Below are 22,034 nucleotides of genomic sequence, written 5' to 3'. Positions count from 1 at the left end.
CTTCTCTTCTTCCTCTAAACAGGAAGGAAGCTATTCACAATCTAAGGCTACTTGGAGACCCAACCAGTCTTGGAACAAGGGTAAGCAATCCAAGAAGCTTGCTGCTGAATCCAAGTCAGCATGAAGGGCTTGCCCCCGATCCGGGACCGGATCTGGTAGGGGGCAGACTTTCTTTCTTTAGACTTGGGTGCGGGACGTTCAGGATCCCTGGGCTATAGAAAATAGTATCTCTGGCATACAAACTGGAGTTAAAAAAAATTCCTCCTTGAGGAAAATTTCCTCTTTCAAGATTATCTGCAGACCAGATAAAGAGAGGCGTTCTTACGCTGTGTAAGAGACCTCTCTTCCCTTGGAGTAATTTTTCCCGTTCCTGTATAGGAACACGGGCAGGGTTTTTATTCAAATTTGTTTGTAGTTCCCAAAAAGGAGGGAACTTTCAGACCTATCCTAGACCTCAAGGGTCTAAAATAGTTTCTCAGGGTTCTATCATTCAAGATGTAAACTTTTCATACCATTCTTCCATTGATCCAGGAGGGTCAATTTATGACAGTGGATTTAAAGGATGCATATCTTCATGTTCCTATCCACAGAGATCATCACAAGTTCCTAAGGTTTGCCTTTCTGGACAAACACTTTCAGTTCGGGGCTCTTCCTTTCGGTCTGGCCACAGCACCCAGAATCTTCACATAAGTTCTGGGGTCTCTGCTGGCGATTCTAAGACCGCGGGGCATTGGGTGGCGCCTTATCTGGACGATATTCTAATCCAGGCGCCATCTTGTCAACAAGCAAGTTCCCATACCGACATTGTGCTATTCTTCCTGAGAACTCACAGGTGGAAGGTAAATCTGGAAAAGAGTTCCTTAATCCCGAAGACAAGGGTGACTTTCTTGGGAACTCTAATCGATTCTATATCTATGAGGATTTTTCTGACAGAGGTACCTAGATACCTGTCGAGCCCTTCAGTCCAATTCTCGGCAGTCGGTGGCTCAGTGCATGGAATGTAATCGGACTGATGGTGGCGGCAATGGACATCATACCATTTCTCCAACATTGGTGTGTCCGGTCCACGGCGTCATCCTTACTTGTGGGATATTCTCTTCCCCAACAGGAAATGGCAAAGAGTCCCAGCAAAGCTGGTCACATGATCCCTCCTAGGCTCCACCCACCCCAGTCATTCTCTTTGCCGTTGCACAGGCAACATCTCCACGGAGATGGTTAAGAGTTTTTTGGTGTTTAAATGTAGTTTTATTCTTCTATCAAGTGTTTGTTATTTTAAAATAGTGCTGGTATGTACTATTTACTCTGAAACAGAAAAGGATGAAGATTTCTGTTTGTAAGAGGAAGATGATTTTAGCAGACAGTAACTAAAATCGATTGCTTTTTCCACACAGGACTGTTGAGATGAAGTAACTTTAGTTGGGGAAAACAGTTAGCAGTCTTTTCTGCTTAAGGTATGACTAGCCATATTTCTAACAAGACCATGTAATGCTGGAAGGCTGTCATTTCCCCTCATGGGGACCGGTAAGCCATTTTCTTAGTTAAACATAAAAGAATAAAGGGCTTCAAAAAGGGCTTAAAAACTGGTAGACATTTTTCTGGGCTAAAACAATTGCTTTACTAGGCATATTATGCAGATTCTAACTAATTATTGGTATTATAATCTTGGGGAACGTTTAGAAAAACGGCAGGCACTGTGTTGGACACCTTTTTCAGATGGGGGCCTTTCTAGTTATAGACAGAGCCTCATTCTGGGACTGTATAGGGGTTAAATGTAAAAACGGCTCCTGTTCCGTTAATTTAAGGGTTAAAGCTCTGAAATTTGGTGTGCAATACTTTTAATGCTTTAAGACACTGTGGTGAAATTTTGGTGAATTTTGAACAATTCCTTCATACTTTTTCACATATTCAGTAATAAAGTGTTTTCAGTTTGAAATTTAAAGTGACAGTAACGGTTTTATTTTAAAACGTTTTTTGTGCTTTGTTGACAAGTTTAAGCCTGTTTAACATGTCTGTACCATCAGATAAGCTATGTTCTATATGTATGAAAGCCAATGTGTCTCCCCATTTAAATTTATGTGATAATTGTGCCATAGTGTCCAAACAAAGTAAGGACAGTAATGCAACAGATAATGATATTGCCCAAGATGATTCCTCAAATGAGGGGAGTAAACATGATACTACATCATCCCCTACTGTGTCTACACCAGTTATGCCCACACAGGAGGCCCCTAGTACATCTAGTGCGCCAATACTTATTACCATGCAACAATTAATGGCTGTAATGGATAACTCCATAGCAAATCTTTTATCCAAAATGCCTACTTAACAGAGAAAGCGCGATTGCTCGGTTTTAAACACTGAAGAGCAAGAGGACGCTGATGATAACTGTTCTGACATACCCTCACACCAATCTCAAGGGGCCATGAGGGAGGTTTTGATGGAGAAATTTCAGATTCAGGAAAAATTTCTCATCAAGCTGAACCTGATGTTGTGACATTTAAATTAGAACATCTCCGCGCACTGCTTAAGGAGGTGTTATCTACTCTGGATGATTGTGACAATTTGGTCATTCCAGAGAAATTATGTAAGATGGACAAGTTCCTAGAGGTTCCGGTGCCCCCCCGACGCTTTTCCTATACCCAAGCGGGTGGCGGACATAGTAAATAAAGAGTGGGAAAGGCCCGGCATACCTTTTGTTCCCCCCCTATATTTAAGAAATTATTTCCTATAGTCGACCCCAGAAAGGACTTATGGCAGACAGTCCCCAAGGTCGAGGGGGCGGTTTCTACTCTAAACAAACGCACTACTATTCCTATCGAAGATAGTTGTGCTTTCAAAGATCCTATGGATAAGAAATTAGAGGGTTTGCTTAAAAAGATTTTTGTACAGCAAGGTTACCTTCTACAACCAATTTCATGCATTGTTCCTGTCACTACGGCAGCGTGTTTCTGGTTCGAGGAACTAGAAAAATCGCTCAGTAAAGAATCTTCGTATGAGGAGGTTATGGACAGAGTTCAAGCACTTAAATTGGCTAACTCTTTTGTTTTAGATGCCGCTTTGCAATTAGCTAGATTAGCGGCGAAAAATTCAGGGTTTGCTGTCGTGGCGCGCAGAGTGCTTTGGCTAAAGTCTTGGTCAGCGGATGTGTCTTCCAAGACAAAATTGCTTAACATTCCTTTCAAAGGTAAAACATTATTTGGACCTGATTTGAAAGAGATTATTTCAGACATCACTGGGGGAAAGGGCCACGCCCTCCCACAGGATAGGTCTTTTAAGGCTAATAATAAGCCTAATTTTCGTCCCTTTCGCAGAAACGGACCAGTCTCTAATTCTGTATCCTCTAAGCAAGAGGGTAATACTTCACAACCCAAACCTGCCTGGAAACCAATGCAAGGCTGGAACAAGGGTAAGCAGGCCAAGAAGCCTACCACTGCTACCAAAACAGCATGAAGGGATAGCCCCCGATCCGGGACCGGATCTAGTGGGGGGCAGACTTTCTCTCTTTGCTCAGGCTTGGGCAAGAGATGTCCAGGATCCTTGGGCGCTAGAAATAGTTTCTCAAGGTTATCTCCTGGAATTCAAGGAACTACCCCCAAGGGGAAGGTTCCACAGGTCTCAATTATCTTCAAACCAAATAAAGAGACAGGCATTCTTACATTGTGTAGAAGACCTGTTAAAGATGGGAGTGATACATCCAGTTCCAATAAGAGAACAAGGAATGGGATTTTATTCCAATCTGTTCATAGTTCCCAAAAAAGAGGGAACATTCAGACCAATTTTGGATCTAAAGATCCTAAACAAATTTCTCAGGGTACCATCGTTCAAAATGGAAACTATTCGAACGATCCTACCTACTATCCAGGAAAATCAATTTATGACTACCGTGGATTTAAAGGATGCGTACCTACATATTCCTATCCACAAGGAACATCATCAGTTCCTAAGGTTCGCTTTTCTGGACAAGCATTACCAGTTTGTGGCACTTCCATTTGGATTAGCCACTGCTCCAAGGATTTTCACAAAGGTACTAGGGTCCCTTCTAGCGGTTCTAAGACCAAGGGGCATTGCAGTAGTACCTTACTTGGACGACATCCTGATTCAAGCGTCGTCCCTGTCAAAAGAAAAGGCTCATACGGACATCGTCCTAGCCTTTCTCAGATCTCACGGATGGAAGGTGAACAAAGAAAAAAGTTCTCTGTCCCCGTCAACAAGAGTTCCCTTCTTGGGAACAATAATAGATTCCTTAGAAATGAGGATTTTTCTGACAGAGGTCAGAAAATCAAAACTTCTAAGCTCTTGTCAAGTACTTCATTCTGTTCCTCGTCCTTCCATAGCGCAGTGCATGGAAGTAATAGGATTGATGGTTGCAACAATGGACATAGTTCCTTTTGCACGAATTCATCTAAGACCATTACAACTGTGCATGCTCAGACAGTGGAATGGGGATTATACAGACTTGTCTCCGACGATTCAAGTAGATCAAAAGACCAGAGATTCACTCCGTTGGTGGCTGACCCTGGACAATCTGTCACAGGGAATGAGCTTCCGCAGACCAGAGTGGGTCATTCACGACCGACGCCAGCCTAGTGGGCTGGGGCGCGGTCTGGGAATCCCTGAAAGGGTCTATGGTCTCGGGAAGAGTCTCTTCTCCCGATATACATTCTGGAACTGAGAGCGATATTCAATGCTCTCAGAGCTTGGCCTCAACTAGCAAAGGCCAAATTCATAAGGTTTCAGTCAGACAACATGACGACCGTTGCATATATCAATCATCAGGGGGGAACAAGGACTTCCCTGGCGATGAAAGAAGTGACCAAGATAATTCAATGGGCGGAGGATCACTCCTGCCACTTGTCTGCGATCCACATCCCAGGAGTGGAAAATTGGGAAGCGGATTTTCTGAGTCGTCAGACATTCCATCCGGGGGAGTGGGAACTCCATCCGGAAATCTTTGCCCAAATAACTCAATTATGGGGCATTCCAGACATGGATCTGATGGCGTCTCGTCAGAACTTCAAGGTTCCTTGCTACGGGTCCAGATCCAGGGATCCCAAGGCGACCCTAGTAGATGCACTAGTAGCACCTTGGACCTTCAACCTAGCTTATGTATTCCCACCGTTTCCTCTCATCCCCAGGCTGGTAGCCAGGATCAATCAGGAGAGGGCCTCGGTGATCTTGATAGCTCCTGCGTGGCCACGCAGGACTTGGTATGCAGACCTGGTGAATATGTCATCGGCTCCACCATGGAAGCTACCTTTGAGACAGGACCTTCTTGTTCAGGGTCCATTCGAACATCCGAATCTGGTTTCCCTCCAACTGACGGCTTGGAGAATGAACGCTTGATTTTATCAAAGCGTGGGTTTTCAGATTCTGTAATAGATACTCTGATTCAGGCTAGAAAGCCTGTAACTAGAAAAATTTACCATAAAATATGGAAAAAATATATCTGTTGGTGTGAATCTAAAGGATTCCCATGGAACAAGATAAAAATTCCTAAGATTCTATCCTTTCTACAAGAAGGTTTGGAGAAAGGATTATCTGCAAGTTCTCTGAAGGGACAGATCTCTGCTTTATCTGTTTTACTTCACAAAAGACTGGCAGCTGTGCCAGATGTTCAAGCATTTGTTCAGGCTCTGGTTAGGATCAAGCCTGTTTACAGACCTTTGACTCCTCCCTGGAGTCTAAATCTAGTTCTTTCAGTTCTTCAAGGGGTTCCGTTTGAACCCTTACATTCCGTAGATATTAAGTTATTATCTTGGAAAGTTTTGTTTTTGGTTGCAATTTCTTCTGCTAGAAGAGTTTCAGAGTTATCTGCTCTGCAGTGTTCTCCGCCCTATCTGGTGTTCCATGCAGATAAGGTGGTTTTGCATACTAAGCCTGGTTTTCTTCCGAAAGTTGTTTCCAACAAAAATATTAACCAGGAGAGAGTTGTACCTTCTTTGTGTCCGAATCCAGTTTCAAAGAAGGAACGTTTGTTACACAATTTGGACGTAGTCCGTGCTCTAAAATTCTATTTAGAGGCTACTAAAGATTTCAGACAAACATCTTCCTTGTTTGTTGTTTATTCTGGTAAAAGGAGAGGTCAAAAAGCGACTTCTACCTCTCTTTCCTTTTGGCTTAAAAGCTTTATCCGATTGGCTTATGAGACTGCCGGACGGCAGCCTCCTGATAGAATCACAGCTCACTCCACTAGGGCTGTGGCTTCCACATGGGCCTTCAAGAACGAGGCTTCTGTTGACCAGATATGTAAGGCAGCGACTTGGTCTTCACTGCACACTTTTGCCAAATTTTACAAATTTGATACTTTTGCTTCTTCGGAGGCTATTTTTGGGAGAAAGGTTTTGCAAGCCGTGGTGCCTTCCATTTAGGTGACCTGATTTGCTCCCTCCCTTCATCCGTGTCCTAAAGCTTTGGTATTGGTTCCCACAAGTAAGGATGACGCCATGGACCGGACACACCAATGTTGGAGAAAACAGAATTTATGCTTACCTGATAAATTACTTTCTCCAACGGTGTGTCCGGTCCACGGCCCGCCCTGGTTTTTTAATCAGGTCTGATGAATTATTTTCTCTAACTACAGTCACCACGGTATCATATGGTTTCTCCTATATATATTTCCTCCTGTCCGTCGGTTGAATGACTGGGGTGGGCGGAGCCTAGGAGGGATCATGTGACCAGCTTTGCTGGGACTCTTTGCCATTTCCTGTTGGGGAAGAGAATATCCCACAAGTAAGGATGACGCCGTGGACCGGACACACCGTTGGAGAAAGTAATTTATCAGGTAAGCATAAATTCTGTTTTGCTCGGTTTCACCTCAGACCTCTGCAGTTAAACATGATCAGGCAGTGGAATGGAGATTAGTCTCCTCGAATAACCCTGGAACAGGAGACAAGGTACTCTCTTCAATGGTGGTTGTCTCTGGATCATATATCCCATGGGACCTTCTTTCACCGACCTTCCTGGGTGATTCTGACAGACACCAGCCTTTTTTGGATGGGGAGCGGTCTGGGGCTCCCTAAAGGCTCAGAGTATGGACTCAGGCAGAGTCTGTTCTTCCTATAAACATCCTGGAACTAAGATCGATCTTCAATGCTCTTCTGGCCTGGCCTCAGTTGACTTTGGCCCAGTTCATCAGATTCCAGTCGGACAACATAACGACAGTGGCTTAAATCAATCAGGGCGGAACGAGGAGTTCCTTAATGATGACCAAGGTAGCCAAGATAATCCGGTGGGCGGAGGCCCATTCTTGCCATCTGTCAGCAATATACATCCATGGCTGGACAACTGGCAGGCGGACTTTCTGAGCAGGCAGAATTTTTTCATCTGGGAGAGTGGGAACTCCATCCGGAAGTATTCTCCAACCTGATTCTCAAATGAGGTCGGCAGGAGTTAGATCTCATGGCATTTCGTCAGAATGCCAAACTCCCGAGATACGGGTCGAGGTCCGGGGATCCCCAGGCGGAACTGATAGATGCTCTGGTCCTTCAGCCTAGCATATCTATTTCCCCCGTTTGCACTTCTTCCTCGGATCATTGCTCAAATCAAGCAGGAGAAGGCATCAGTGATCCTCATTGCCCCTGCGTGGCCTCGCGGGATTTGGTATGCCGATCTGGTGGACATGTCATCCCTGCCACCTTAGAGACTTCCATTGAGGAAGGATCTTCTCATTCAAGGGCCCTTCCTTCACCCAAATCTAGTTTCTCTGAAGCTAACTGCTTGGAGCTTAACCGCTTATCCAAGCGGGGGTTTTCTGATTTGGTCAGAGACCTTGATTCGGGCGCGTAAGCCTGTAACTAGAAAGATTTACCATATGATATGGCGTAAATATCTCTATTGGTGTGAATCCAAGGGCTACTCATGGAGTAGAGTTAGAATTCCCAGAATTTTGTCTTTTCTCCAAGAAGGTTTTGAGAAGGGTTTATCGACAAGTTCCCTAAAGGGTCAGATCTCTGCCTTATCTATTTTGTTAAACAAAGTCTGGCAGATGTCCCAGATGTTCAATCTTTTTGTCAGGCCTTGGTTAGGATCAGGCCTGTGTTCAAACCAGTTACTCCTCCATGGAGTCTGAATTTAGTTCTTAAAGTTCTTCAAGGGGCTCCGTTTGAGCCTATGCATTCCTTAGATATTAAGTTATCTTGGAAAGTTTTATTTCTTGTTGCTATTTCTTCAGCTTGAAGAGTATCTGAGCTTTCGGCGTTGCAATACAATTCTCCTTACCTTATTTTCCATTCAGATAAGGTAGTTTTAAGTACTATACTAGGGTTCCTTCCTAAGGTTGTTTAAGACAGGAACATTAATCAGAAGATTGTGTCCTAATCCTTCTTCTTAGAAGGATCGTCTTTTGCACAATTTGGACGTAGTCCATGCTTTAAAGTTTTTTACTTACAAGCGACTAAGGACTTTCGTCAGTCTTCTTCTCTGTAATTTTCTCTGGAAAACGTAAGGGTCAGAAAGCTACGGCTCCCTCTTTCTTTTTGGTTGAAGAGTATCATCCGTTTTGCATATGAGACTGCTGGACAGGAGCCTCCTGAAAGAGTTACGGCTCATTCCACTAGGGCTGTTGCTTCCTCATGGGCATATAAAAATGAAGCTTCTGTAGAACAGATTTGCAAGGCTGCAACTTGGTCTTCTCTTCACACTTTTTCAAAATTTTATAAATTTGATACTTTTGCCTCCGCTGAGGCTGCTTTTGGGAGAAAGGTTCTTCAAGCAGTGGTGCCTTCCGTTTAGGTTCCCTGTCTTGTCCTTCCCTTATCATCCATGTACTCTGGCTTTGGTATTGTATCCCACAAATAAGGATGATGATCCGTGGACTGATCGTGTCTTTAAAAATAAAAGAAAAGTTATGCTTACCTGATAAATTTGTTTCTTTTTAGACACGATGAGTCCACGGCCCGCCCTGTTCTTTTAAGACAGGTTGTTCATTTTTGTAAACTTCAGAGACCTCTGCACCTTGGTTTTTCCTTTCTCTTCCTATCTCGGGTCGAATGACTGGAGTGGGACGGAAGGGAGGAGCTATTTAACAGCTCTGCTGTGGTGCTCTTTGCCTCCTCCTGCTGACTGGGAGGTGAATGTCCCACAAGTAAGGATGATAATTCGTGGACTCGTCGTGTCTAAAAAGAAACAAATTTATCAGGTAAGCATAAATTTTCTTTTTTTTTTTTTAGAAGACATCCCAAAGTATTGATCTAGGCCCATTTAGGTATATTTCATGCCACCATTTCACCGCCAAATGCGCTCAAATAAAAAAAATCGTTAACTTATTCACAAATTTTTTCACAAACTTTAGGTTTCTCACTGAAATTATTTACAAACAACTTGTACAATAATGGCATAAATGGTTGTAAATGCTTCTCTGGGATCCCCTTTGTTCAGAAATAGCAGACATTTATGGCTTTGGCGTTGCTTTTTGGTAATTAGAAGGCCGCTAAATGCCGCTGCGCACCACACATGTATTATGTCCTGCAGTGCAGGGGTTAATTAGGGCTTGTAGGGTTAACTTTAGCTTTAGTGTAATAGACCACCCAAAGTATTGATCTAGGCTCATTTTGGTATATTTCATGCCACCATTTCACCGCCAAATGCGATCAAATAATAAAAAAAACATTCACTTTTTCACAAACTTTAGGTTTGGACTTTGGAAAGTCTGCCAGTACTAAAATAATGTCTCTCTCTCTCTCTCTCTCTCTCTCTCTTCTCTCTCTTCTCTCTCTTCTCTCTCTTCTCTCTCTTCTCTCTCTTCTCTCTCTCATAAAAAGAGCCTACATAGCCCTTAATCATGCTATTGAATACAGGTATCTAACTCCTTATAAAGCACCTGTGTGCTTGGCATTAAAGGGATGCTAAACCCAATTTCTTTTACAAGATACGATGAGTCCACGTATTTCATCCTTACTTATGGGATATCACCTCCTGGTCAGCAGGCAGAGGCAAAGAGCACCACAGCAGAGCTGTATATATAGCTCCTCCCTTCCCTCCCACCCCAGTCATTCTCTTTGCCTGTGTTAGTGATAGGAAGAGGCAAAGTGTGGTGTTAGTTTAGATTTCTCTTGTAAGGTGTATCCAGTCCACGGATCATCCATTACTTGTGGGATATTCTCATTCCCAACAGGAAGTTGCAAGAGGACACCCACAGCAGAGCTGTAATATAGCTCCTCCCCTAACTGTCATACCCAGTCATTCTCTTGCAACTCTCAACAAGCAAGGACGTTGTAGGAGAGAGTGGTTAAATATAGCTAGTTTATTTTCTTCAATCAAAAGTTTCTTATTTTTAAATAGTACCGGAAGTTGTGCTATTTTATCTCAGGCAGTAAATAGAGAATCTGCCTGAGGTTTCTATGATCTTAGCAGGTTGTAACTAAGATCCATTGCTGTTCTTACATATGTCTGAGGGGATTACACAGATGAGGTAAAACTTCAGCGAGAGAATGGCACGCAGTTTATTCTGCTATCAGGTATGTGCAGTTATAATTTTTTCTAGAGATGGAAAACACTAGAAAATGCTGCTGATACCGGATTAATGTAAGTTAAGCCTGAATACAGTGATTTAATAACGACTGGTATCATGCTTACTCCCAGGGATAATACCCTTATGATATTTACAATATAAAACGTTTGCTGGCATGTTTAATCGTTTTTATATATGCTTTGGTGATAAAACTTTATTGGGGCCTAGTTTTTTCCACATGGCTGGCTTTATTTTGACTAGAAACAATTTCCACTGTTGTAGTATAAATGCTATAGGACATCTCTAAAGGGCCCAAAGTAGTTTATTGGGGAAGGTAGGGCCACAGCTTGCTGTGGCAGTTGGTTGTGACCGTTTTAAAAAACGTCTATTTCGTTTTTTTGATCTGTTTTTTGAACTAAGGGGTTAATCGTCCATTTGCAAGTGGGTGCAATGCTCTGTTAGCCTATTATACACACTGTAAAAATTTCGTTTGATTTACTGCATTTTTTCACTGTTTTTCAAATTCTGACAAAATTTGTTTCTCTTAAAGGCACAGTACCGGTTTTTATATTTGCTTGTTAACTTGATTTAAAGTGTTTTCCAAGCTTGCTAGTCTCATTGCTATTCTGTATAAACATGTCTGACATAGAAGAAACTCCTTGTTTATTATGTTCAAAAGCCATGGTGGAACCCCCTCTTAGAATGTGTACCAAATGTACTGATTTCATTTTATGCAATAAAGATCATTTTCTGTCTTTAAAAAATGATGTGACTTCAAAATCTAAGCTACTTAACATTCCCTTCAATGGGCAGACCCTATTCGGGCCTGGTTGAAGGAGATTATTGCTGATATCACTGGAGGAAAAGGTCATGCCCTTCCTCAGGACAGGTCCAAATCTAGGGCCAAACAGTCTAATTTTCGTGCCTTTCAAAACTTCAAGGCAGGTGCGGCATCAACTTCCTCTAATAATAAACAAGAGGGAACTTTTGCTCAATCCAAGACGGTCTGGAGACCAAACCTGACATGGGAAAAAAGGTAAGCAGGTAAAAAAAGCCTGCTGCTGCCTCTAAGACAGCATGAAGGAACGGCCCCCTATCCGGGAACAGATCTAGTAGGGGGCAGACTTTCACTCTTTGCCCAGGCGTGGGCAAGAGATGTTCAGGATCCCTGGGCATTGGAAATTATATCCCAGGGATATCTTCTGGACTTCAAAGCTTCCCCCCCAAAAGGGAAATTTCACCTTTCACAATTATCTGCACACCAGATAAAGAGAGAGGCATTCTTACACTGTGTACGAGTCCTAGTTATGGGAGTGATCCATCCAGTTCCAAAGGAGGGACAGGGACAGGGTTTTTACGCAAATCTGTTTGTGGTTCCCAAAAAAGAGGGAACCTTCAGACCAATTTTGGATCTAAAGATCTTAAACAAATTCCTCAAAGTTCCGTCGTTCAAGATGGAAACTATTTGTACCATCCTACCACTGATCCAGGAGGGTCAATATATGACTACAGTGGATCTAAAGGATGCTTATCTTCACATTCCGATACACAAAGATCATCATCGGTTTCTCAGGTTTGCCTTTTAAGACAGGCATTACCAGTTGTAGCTCTTCCCTTGGGATTGGCTACAGCCCCAAGAATCTTTACAAAGGTTCTAGGGTCACTTATGGCGGTCCTAAGGCCGCGGGGCATAGCAGTAGCCCCTTATTTAGACGACATCCTGATACAGGCGTCAAACTTCCAAATTGCCAAGTCTCATACGGACGTAGTACTGGCATTTCTGTGGTCGCATGGGTGGAAAGTGAACGAGGAAAAGAGTTCTCTATCCCCACTCACAAGAGTTTCCTTTCTTGGGACTCTGATAGATTCTGTAGAAATGAAAATTCACCTGACGCAGTCCAGGTTATCAAAGCTTCTAAATTCCTGCCGGGTTCTTCATTCCATTCCGCGCCCTTCGGTGGTTCAGTGTATGGAAGTAATCGGCTTAATGGTAGCGGCAATGGACATAGTGCCGTTTGCACGCTTACATCTCAGACCGCTGCAACTATGCATGCTCAGTCAGTAGAGCGGGGATTACAGAGATTTGTCCCCTCAACTGAATCTGGACCAAGAGACCAGGGATTCTCTTCTATGGTGACTATCTCGCGTCCATCTGTCGAAAGGTATGACCTTTCGCAGGCCAGATTGGACAATTGTTACGACAGATACCAGCCTTCTAGGTTGGGGTGCAGTCTGGAACTCCCTGAAGGATCAGGGATCGTGGACTCAGGAGGAGTCTCTCCATCCATTAAATATTCTGGAACTAAGAGCGATATTCAAGGCTCTTCAGGCTTGGCCTCAGTTAGCAACTCTGAGGTACATCAGATTTCAGTCGGACAACATCACGACTGTAGCTTACATCAACCATCAAGGGGGAACGAGAAGTTCCCTAGAGATGTTAGAAGTTTAAAAAATAATTAGCTGGGCAGAGATTCACTCTTGCCACCTATCAGCTATCCATATCCCAGGTGTAGAGCACTGGGAGGCGGATTTTCTAAGTCATCAGACTTTTCATCCGGGTGAGTGGGAACTCCATCCGGAGGCATTTGCACAACTGATTCATCGTTGGGGCAAACCAGAACTGGATCTCATGGCGTCTCGCCAGAATGCCAAGCTTTCGTGTTACGGATCCAGGTCCAGGGATCCCAAGGCGACACTGATAGATGCTCTAGCAGCGCCCTGGTCTTTCAACCTGGCTTATGTGTTTCCACCGTTTCCTCTGCTCCCTCGACTGATTGCCAAGATCAAGCAGGAGAGAGCATCAGTGATTCTGATAGCACCTGTGTGGCCACGCAGGACCTGGTATGCAGATCTAGTGGACATGTCATCCTTTCCACCATGGTCTCTGCCTCTGAAACAGGACCTTCTACTTCAGGGTCCTTTCAACCATCCAAATCTAATTTCTCTGAGGCTGACTGCCTGGAGATTGAACGCTTGATTTTATCAAAGCGTGGCTTCTCCGAGTCAGTTATTGATACCTTAATACAGGCACGAAAGCCTGTCACCAGGAAAATTTACCATAAGGTATGGCGTAGATATCTTTTTTTGATTCTGGGGGACTGAGTAGCTCAGAGCAGACTGGCCTTTATTTACCATACCAAGTAAGGGGTAATCAACGTGCACAAGGATTTATTTGCATGGGTATTCCCCTCTTTGTTATGTGAGCTGGAATTAAGAAATGCAGCTGTAATGACCGTGGGCTCTTTGTTATTAGCCAGAATGGATGGAGTATGGGCTTGACGCTGGGCATTGTAACCTGGAGTTATTACTCCGGTGGACTCTGCATAATTTTTGCCAATAATAGGCAGTACTCTTTAAGGGGCCACATTGCTTGTTTTTTTTCTTGTCCGGCATTAGGCTTTCTAACATGCTGCTTGTTATTTAGCGGGGTCGCGTTAGTTTGCCGTCCACAAAGGGCGGGGCTTAGCGTTCGTGCGCTTAGCCGCGCAGTTGTTATTACGGATCAGGACGATCAGCAGTGTACCTCGAGGCTCCGGTGTATCCTAAGTCCGCTTGTTTCACCAGCGGTCTTAGGCACGCCGCAAACGCAGTTATAGTCGTTGGCAAGTGGGGACAGGTAGGCGCGAGGTGCAGTTGTGTAATTTCTGTCCCTAAGGCATTCTAACATTCAGAGTGTATATTTATGAAAGACGAGAGTAAAATCGTAGTTTCTAAACGGTTTTTCATTATCGAGTGTTGAGCAACAGCTTCTTATGCTTTAAGTAAAATTTGGACATCTTTATTTTTTAAAGGCACAGTACACTCGTTTTTCAAAGTTTTTTTGTTCTCAGTTATATTAGGCTGATTGGATGTTATTTATGTTTTGAATACATTTCATAATTATCAGTACCACAACCAATATTGCTTTTGCTTATATTTTGTCATGGATAACCTTCAAGACCGTACATGTTCTATGTGTTTAAATGCCAATGTGGAACCCCGTTACTTTTTTGTCCCTCGTGCACTGAGAGGGCATTACAGTTTAAAGAGCAGATTTTCTTTAATAAAAGTATATCTAAGGCGGATGTTTCTCAGACTGATGAGACTCAGAGTATGCCGCAACTTTCTCCCCAAGCGTCACAGCCCTTAACGGCCGCTCCAGCGGCGCCAAGTTCCTCTACAGCTTCTCTGCAGGATATTGCTGCGGTCATGTCATCTACCCTTTCTGAGGCTTTATCTGCCTTTCCGGTGCTCCAAGGCAAGCGCAGTAGGAAGGATAAACTCATGGTCAATACAGCTTTAGATGCTTTAATGGCGATCTCAGATGTGCCCTCCCAGGGATCTGAATTGGAGGATATGGAGGTTCTCTCCGAGGTGGAACTTTCTGACTCGAGAAGTGGCTTACCTCTAACGGATCCAGATGCGGTTTCCTTCAGGTTTAAAGGGACAGTCTACACCAGAGTTTTTATTGTTTTAAAAGATAGATTATCCCTTTATTACCCATTCCCCAGTTTTGCATAACCAACACAGTTATAATAATATACTTTTAACCTCTGTGATTATCTTGTATCTAAGCCTCTGCAAACTGCCCCTTTTTTCAGTTCTTTTGATAGACTTGCAGTCTAGCCAATTAGTGCCTGCTCCCAGATAACTTCACGTGCACAAGCACAGTGTTATCTATATGAAATATGTGAACTAACACCCTCTAGTGGTGAAAAACTGTTAAAATGCAATCTCAAAAGAGGTGGGCTTCAAGGTCTAAGAAATTAGCATATAAACCTCCTAGGTTAAGCTTTCAACTAAGAATACCAAGAGAACAAAGCAAAATTGGTGATAAAAGTAAATTGGAAAATTGTTTAACATTACATGCTCTATCTGAATCATGAAAGTTTATTTTGGCCTAGACTGTTCCTTTAAACTTGAGCACCTCCGCCTGGTATTGAGGGAGGTTTTGGTGACTCAGGACGACTGTGATTCAATTGTGGTTCCTCCAGAGAAATTGAGTAAGTTGGACAGATACTTATAGTTCCCTTCTTATTCGGATGTATTTCCAGTTCCTAAGAGAACTTCAGAAATTATTGTTAAGGAATGGGAGAGACCGGGTATTCCTTTTTCCCCTTCTCCCGTTTTCAAGAAGATGTACCCTATCGCAGACGCCATTAGGGACTCTTGGCAAACGGTCCCTAGGGTGGAGGGAGCTATTTCAACCTTGGCTAAATGAACTACTATCCCTATCGAGGATAGTTGTGCTTTTAAGGACCCTATGGATAAGAAATTGGAGGGTCTGCTTAAAAAAATATATGTTCATCAGGGGTTGCTATTGCAGCCGGCAGCCTGCATTGTTACAGTTACGACTGCAGCTGCTTATTGGTTTGATGCTTTAGAAGAGTGTCTTAAATCTGAGACTTCTTTGGAAGAAATACAAGATAGAATTAAAGCTCTTAAATTAGCTAATTCTTTTATTACAGATGCTTCTTTTCAGATTACCAAATTGACGACTAAGAGTTCAGGATTTTCCATCTTAGCACGCAGAGCTTTATGGTTAAAATCTTGGTCTGCTGATGTGTCATCTAAGTCTAAGCTTTTGGCTATTCCTTACAAGGGAAAGACCCTGTTCGTGCCTGTCTTGAAGGAGATTATTTCTGACATCACGGGAGGTAAGGGTCATTCCCTCCCTCAGGATAAGAAATCCAAACAGAGGGGTCGACAGAGTAATTTTCGTGCCTTTCGAAACTTTAAGGGAACCCCCTCTTCTAAACAGGAAGGTAACTATTCGTAAGCGAAATCTATCTGGAGACCAAATCGGTCTTGGAACAAGGGTAAACAATCCAAGAAGCCTGCTGCTGCTCCCAAGTCAGCATGAAGGGTTGGCCCCCGATCCGGGACCGGATCTAGTATGGGGCAGACTGTCTTTCTTCATCCAGGCTTGGATAAGAGATGTTCAGGATCCCTGGGCATTAGAAATAGTGTCTCAGGGATACAAGCTGGATTTCAGAAATTCGTCCCCCAGAGGAAGGTTTCTTCTTTCTCGATTGTCTGTAGACAAGATAAAGAGAGAGGCGTTCTTACGCTGTGTAAGAGACCTCTCCTCCATGGGAGTAATTTGTCCCGTTCCAATTCATGGACAGGGGTTTTATTCAAATCTGTTCGTAGTTCCCAAAAAAGAGGGAACTTTCAGACCTATCTTGGATCTCAAGAGTCTAAACAAGTTTCTCAGAGTTCCATCTTTCAAGATGGAAACTATTCGGACCATTCTTCCATTGATCCAGGAGGGTCAATTTATGACTACCGTGGATTTAAATGATGCATATCTTCATGTTCCTATCCACAGAGATCATCACAGGTTCCTGAAGTTTGCCTTTCTGGACAAACATTTTCAGTTTGTGGCTCTGCCTTTCAGTCTGGCCAAGGCACCCAGAATTTTCACAAAGGTTCTGGGGTCTCTGCTGGCGGTTCTAAGACCGCGGGGCATTGCAGTGGCGCCTTATCTGAACGATATTCTGATCCTGGCGTAGTCTTATCAGCTGACAGTCTCATACCGACATTGTTCTATCCTTCCTGCGGACTCATGGGTGGAAGGTAAATCTGGAAAAGAGTTAAATTGTCGAACTTTTGGGCCCAAATAGAACAATGTATTAACACTACCCTGAGTACTCAAATTTCTATTACTGCCCCAATGATTTTATTAAACTCAGTCCCAGATACACAATGCGCCTATCGCACAAAATTGCTGCAGTTGATGCTTACATGTGCCAAACGACTCATACCTCGGTTGTGGAAACAACAACACCCCCCCACCTTCCAACAATGGGAAATGGAGCTTACTTATATACTATCCCTTGAGAAGAGACACTACTGTTTTATAGGGAAACAGGATTTCATACTTGACGTTATTTTTCTTTGGGAACAAAGAACTCCATAATATGTAACAGAGGTTGCTACTGTACCATATCACTGACCATTTACATCTACACATAAGTCAGTACACTACCTTCTAACCAAGTTGGACATACATAATGCGAGGGAAGATTTTCTCTCATTTCTCTGCTTCTCCCTTCCGTTCTCTTCTTTTCCCCCTCTGCTTCTTTTTTCTCTTTACTTTCCTTAAAACAGGTCCCTTATCACTATCTCCACTTCCTCCATTAACTCAAATGCTAAATACTCTTAGGTTTATACAGAATACATAATATGTTGATATTTACCATATTTTGCACCGTATAATAACTGTCTGTTTGAGTTATGTATATTTTCTGAAAAATTATTAATAAAAACTTTGAAATTTGAAACAAAAACAAAAATCTGGAAAAGAGTTTGCTAGTTCCACAGACAAGGGTTCCCTTCTTGGGAACGCTAATCGACTCTCTATCCATGAAAATCTTTTTGACGGAGGTCAGAAAATTAAAGATTCTGAACACATGCCGAGCACTTAAGACCAATCCTCGGCCGTCAGTGGCTCAGTGCATGGAGGTAATTGGATTGATGGTAGCGGCAATGGACATTCCGTTTGCGCGTTTTCATCTCTGGCCTCTGCAACTGAACATGCTCAGTCAGTGGAATGGAGATTATACAAATATGTCTCCTCAAATAAATCTATATCAGAGGACAAGGGACTCTCTTCTATGGTGGTTGTCGCTGGATCATCTTTATCAGGGGACATGCTTCTGCAGACCCTCATGGGTGATAGTGACAACTGATGCCAGCTTGTTGGGATGGGGAGCAGTCTGGAACTCTCTATGGGCTCAGGGTGTATGGACTCAGACGGAGTCTCTCCTTCCAATCAACATTCTGGAGTTGAGAGCCATATTCAATGCGCTTCAGGCTAGGCCTCAGTTGGCTTTGGCCAATTTCATCAGGTTCCAGTCGGACATCACAACGGTAGCTTACATCGATCATCAGGGAGGAACAAGGAGTTACTTAGCGATGACAGAAGTATCCAAGATAATACAGTGGGCAGAGTCGCACTCTTGCCATCTGTCAGCGATCTACATCCCAGGGGTGGAAAACTGGGAAGCAGACTTTCTGAGCAGACAGACGTTTCTTCTGGGAGAATGGGAATTCCATCCTGAGATTTTTTCCAGCCTGGTTCTCAGATGGGGCAGGCCGGAGTTGGATCTCATGGCATCTTGTCGGAATGCCAAACTTCCGAGATACGGGTCCAGATCCAGGGACCCCCAGGCCGAGCTGATGCCTTGGCAGTACCCTGGTCTTTCAGCCTAGCTTATGTGTTCCCTCCATTTGCTCTCCTTCCCCCGGTGATTGCTCGAGTCAAACAAGAGAGGGCTTCGGTGATCCTCCTCGCTCCTGCGTGGCCTCGCAGGACTTGGTATGCCGATCTGGTGGACATGTCATCTCGGCCACCGTGGAAGCTTCCATTGAGGAAAGACCTTCTCATTCAGGGGCCCTTCCATCATCCAAATCTAGTTTCTCTGCAGCTAACTGCTTGGAGATTGAACGCTTAATTTTATCTAAGCGAGGGTTTTCTGATTCGGTGATAGATACCTTGATTCAGACACGTAAGCCTGTTACTAGAAAGGTTTACCATAAGATATGGCTTAAATATCTTTATTGGTGCAAATCCAAGGGCTACTCATGGAGTAGGGTTAGGATTCCCAGAATTTTGTCTTTTCTCTAAGACGGATTGGAGAAAGGGTTGTCGGCAAGTTCCTTAAAGGGACAGATTTCTGCTTTGTCTATTTTGTTACACAAGCGTCTGGCAGATGTTCCAGATATTCAGTCTTTTTGTCAGGCTCTGACTAGAATCAGGCCTGTGTTTAGACCAATTGCTCCTCCTTGGAGTTTGAATTTAGTTCTTAAAGTTCTTCAAGGGGTTCCGTTTGAACCTATGCATTCCATAGATATAAAGTTTATTATCTTGTAAACTTTTATTTTTGGTTGCTATTTTTTCTGCTCGCAGAGTATCTGAGATTTCGGTATTACACTGTAATTCTCCTTCTTATTTTTCATTCAGATAAGGTGGTGTTACGTTCAAAACCTGGTTTTCTTCCTAAGGTTGTTTCAAATAACAATATTAATCAGGAAATTGTTGTTCCTTCTTTGTGTCCTAATCCTTCTTCTGCGAAGGAGCTACTGTTAGATAATTTGGACGTGGTCCGTGCCTTGAAGTTTTACTTACAGGCCACTAAGGATTTTCGTCAATCGTCTTCCCTGTTTGTTGTGTTTTCTGGGAAACGTAGGGGTCAGAAAGCTACAGCTACCTCTTTCTTTTTGGCTGAAGAGTATCATCCGTTTTGCGTATGAGACTGCTGGACAGCAGCCTCTTGAACGAATTACGGCTCATTCCACTAGAGCGGTGGCTTCCTCATGGGCATTCAAAAATGATGCTTCTGTTGAACAGATTTGCAAAGCTGCAACTTGGTCATCTCTTCACACTTTTTCCAAATTTTACAAATTTGACACTTTTGCCTGGTCTGAGGCTGTTTTTGGGAGGAAAGTTATTCAAGCATTGGTGCCTTCCGTTTAGGTTCCTTGTCTTGTCCCTCCCTTTTCATCCGTGTACTATAGCTTTGGTATTGTATCCCATAAGTAAGGATGAAATCCGTGGACTCATTGTATCTTGTAAAAGTAAAGGGAAATTTATTCTTACCTGATAAATTTGTTTCTTTTACGATACGATGAGTCCACGGCCCACCCTGTTTTTTCTACCCACCCTGATGAAACGGTCTGGAATAGACTGAGAAACACGTTGCAAAATAAATACTGTTTGTTTAATACCACGACCCGGTATTTTTGCTTCTTTCCACGATCCACTTGTTTTTGAAACAGGACTTTTACCACGGAACCTTTCATACACTGACACTGTCAGTTTTGGAGAAAAGTCTCGGTGGCGTGAGTGGAGCAGGAGAACACCTATCAGCTTGCAGCTCACCTGGTCCGGCCATTGGCCCTAAAAAACGTGGGTGCTACTTTCTAGACGCCTATCTGGATTCCACAGGTCCTCTGGGTGAGACCTCCAGCGTACTGACTGCTGGAATTTGAATGTCAGCCTGCTTTATTGCACCTTATTCATTTAAGGTGCCACTTTCCTTGTGAGTAGTTTTTTGCACATCACTTTTATATTTGTTGTTTTAACGATTCACACTATGTTGGCGCCCCTTGTTTATCTTCCATTCTTTCTCGCATTCAGGAAGGTCAATTCATGGCTACCATAGAGCTAAAGGACTCGTACCTTCATATTCCAATTCACCCAGATCATTACCAGTATTTTCATTTTGCTTTTCTGGACAAGCATTACTAATTCATAGCTCTCCTATTCAGCCTAGCTATGGCTCCCAGGGTTGTTATAAAAGTATTGGGGTCTTTCCGCGCTGTAGGCAGACTACAGGGCATTGTGGTAGCGCAATACTTGGACAACATCTTGGTTCAGGTGCCATCTTAGCGATATCTTACTCAGAAGTTACTCGGGAATAAGATAACTTTTTTTCCCAGGCTTAATGTCCATCCATGTGTCCGAAGATACCAAACCCGAGAGTGAACTTCTTAGGGATCATAGATTCTATCAACATCTCACAGATCAATGCAGGGAGAAGCTTCAGGCTGCCTGTCCTCTACTTCAATCCACTCCTCAGCCTTCAATGGCTCAATGCATGGATGTGGTAGGTCTTATGGTTGTGGCTTTGGACGCTATTACTTTTTGCTTGCTTTCATCTGAGACCTCTACAGTTATGTATGCTCAATAGAATGGAGGTGGAGAACTGGGAAGCAGTTTTTCTGAGCAGGCAGACTCTTCACTCCGGGGAATGGTCTGCACCAGGAGGTTTTTTGCCAGATCTGTTGGCTTTTCGTCTCAATGCCAAACTACAGAGATACGGGTCCAGATCGAGAGATCCTCAGGTAAGGTTGGTGTATGCCTTAGCAGTTCTTGGCATTTCAATCTAGTGTATCTTTTTCTTCTAATTGTTCTGCTTCCTCGAGTAATAGCTCAAATCAAACAGGAGGGCATTTCAGTGATCTTGTTAGCTCCTGCGTGAACTCACAGGCCTTGGTATGCAGACCTAGGACTTAATATTCAAAGATTCTCCAGCTTGGAGAGAAATTGTAGTTCAGACTTCATAAAGGCTGACTTGTCAATAGAAAAAGAGCAGAACTCTTCATCACGGGGAGATCTCTTTTATGTATATGAAGCAGAAACAAGCCCAGTGCAATATAGCACTGCATGATATGAGAGTTTTGTTACACTTACACTGTGCGTTGCTTTTTATATTGCTATACATTTCATATTGAGTCTTTTCAGTATTATTGCATTTAAGCTTTGCACTTTCTCATTTGTAATTTTAATACATTTAAATTTTGATCTAGCATTGATTTGACACATTCTGATTATGCTTTGAAAGTTTCTGTGTTGGCATCATGGTTTCTTTAAAATTACATTGCACTTTGTATTTTCTTAATTGTAAACTGACAATTTCAGAAAGTGGGAACGAAAGGGCAGTTCCCTGGGCTAAACGGGGGAGTTCCCAGGGTATGTCTGAAGCCCTCTTACCAGTCTTGAAAGCATTTTAAACAAGCTGGTCTCACTGATTTGTCTCACCGGCAGTATGCAGGTGAAATTTGCTCAAAATTCACAATGCACTTATTTTAACTAATATAC

The 22,034-nt window shown here is 43.1% G+C and overlaps 1 protein-coding gene across 1 annotated transcript in view; it reads left to right on the top strand.

The window, feature by feature from the left end:
• Positions 1-22,034, top strand: part of RAD23B (RAD23 homolog B, nucleotide excision repair protein) — a 296,312-nt gene that overhangs the window by 260,921 nt on the left and 13,357 nt on the right. The gene's annotated exons all lie outside the window — the stretch shown is intronic.

Source organism: Bombina bombina, chromosome 2, assembly GCF_027579735.1.
Source record: "Bombina bombina isolate aBomBom1 chromosome 2, aBomBom1.pri, whole genome shotgun sequence".
NCBI lineage: Eukaryota > Metazoa > Chordata > Amphibia > Anura > Bombinatoridae > Bombina > Bombina bombina.
The sequence above is the reverse complement of the archived record's forward strand: the minus strand, read 5'-3'. Positions and strand labels throughout refer to the sequence as shown.